The sequence below is a fragment of the Schistocerca americana genome, chromosome 1, assembly GCF_021461395.2.
Source record: "Schistocerca americana isolate TAMUIC-IGC-003095 chromosome 1, iqSchAmer2.1, whole genome shotgun sequence".
NCBI classification, from domain to species: domain Eukaryota; kingdom Metazoa; phylum Arthropoda; class Insecta; order Orthoptera; family Acrididae; genus Schistocerca; species Schistocerca americana.
Genome location: NC_060119.1, coordinates 156,657,893 through 156,659,344, shown reverse-complemented (window position 1 = coordinate 156,659,344; position 1,452 = coordinate 156,657,893). Strand labels below are relative to the sequence as shown.

Below are 1,452 nucleotides of genomic sequence, written 5' to 3'. Positions count from 1 at the left end.
TTGATGACCATCACTTACCCTGCAGATTGAACAGTTTTTGAATTTTTTGGTATTGGTTAACCAGCCGATTTCCACACTGTGCAGTTCGTTTTCCTTCAGGATCATAATGATACAGCCATGACTCATTACTGGTGGTTCGGTGGTTAGGTTAGTGGTGTTTAACGTCCCGTCGACAACGAGATCATTAGAGACGGAGCGCAAGCTCGGGTTAGGGAAGGATGGGGAAGGAAATCGGCCGTGCCCTTTCAAAGGAACCATCCCGGCATTTGCCTGAACGATTTAGGGAAATCACGGAAAACCTAAATCAGGATGGCCGGAGACGGGATTGAACCGTCGTCCTCCCGAATGCGAGTCCAGTGCGCTAACCACTGCGCCACCTCGCTCGGTCATTACTGGTGGTAATCAGTTCCAGAAACCCGTCACCTCCATCAATTCACCGCTCGGACGGTCACACATTACCCATATTTCCCTATAGCTTACCCTATTTTAATGTGATTTTCTTTCCTCTGATGGATCACTTTAATAGTACGCTGAAGTTCATTAAAACTGCATCCCCATAAAGATAGCATCAGTGTGATAGAAATCTCAAAAGGGAAGTGCAAAGGCTCATTCTAGATGTAGTAGGTCAGTGAAGTTAATATGAACAGCAGCAGGAAGTGGAAATAGTGCAACGGGAGTAGGATTCCTTATGGATAGGAAGGAAGGGCAGAGAGTGTGTTACTGTGAACAGTTCAGTGATAGAGTTGTTCTTGTCAAAATCGACAGGAAACCAACTGCGACAACGGTAGTTCAGGTATACATTCCAACGTTACAAGCTGAAGATGAAGAGATGGAGAGGGAATATGAGGTTATTGAAAGGAAAATACAGTACGTAAAGAGAGATGAAAATTTTTAGTCATGGGGGACTGGATTGCAGTTGTAGGGGAAGGAGTAGAAGAAACAGTTACAGAAGAATATGGACTTGGGACACGGAATGAAAGAGGAGAGATACTATTTGAGTTCTGTCATAAATTCGAGTTACTAGTAGTGAATATTCTGTTCAAGAATCACGAGAGGAGGAGGTATATCTGGAAAAGGTCGGGTGATACGGGAAGATTTCAGTTAGATTACATCATGGTCAGACAGATATTCCGAAATCATATACTGGATTGTAAGGCATACCCAGGAGAAGACATAGACTCAGATAACAATTTAGTAGTGACGAAGAGTATGCTGAAATCTTAGAGATTAGAAATGAATGAAATAAATTAGAAGTGCAAAGAAGGTAAGAAGAAATAGCTGCACGAAAAGTCTGAAGAAATTGAAAAAGAAACGATTGTTGGAAGGAGAGACTCAACAGAGCGGAAAGCCAAAACAACCTTCGGTAGCATTAAAGCTGCGGTAGGAAGAATCAATATGCAATGACGTGGGTTACGGAAGTACCAAGGAATGATGAGATACGCTTGAAGTTCT

General features: G+C 42.7%; 1 non-coding gene across 1 annotated transcript; it reads right to left on the bottom strand.

Moving 5' to 3' along the window:
* Positions 1-310: 310 nt before the first annotated feature.
* Positions 311-383, bottom strand: Trnaa-cgc. Its single transcript has one exon. It is a non-coding gene; the product is annotated as a tRNA-Ala (tRNA).
* Positions 384-1,452: the final 1,069 nt, after the last annotated feature.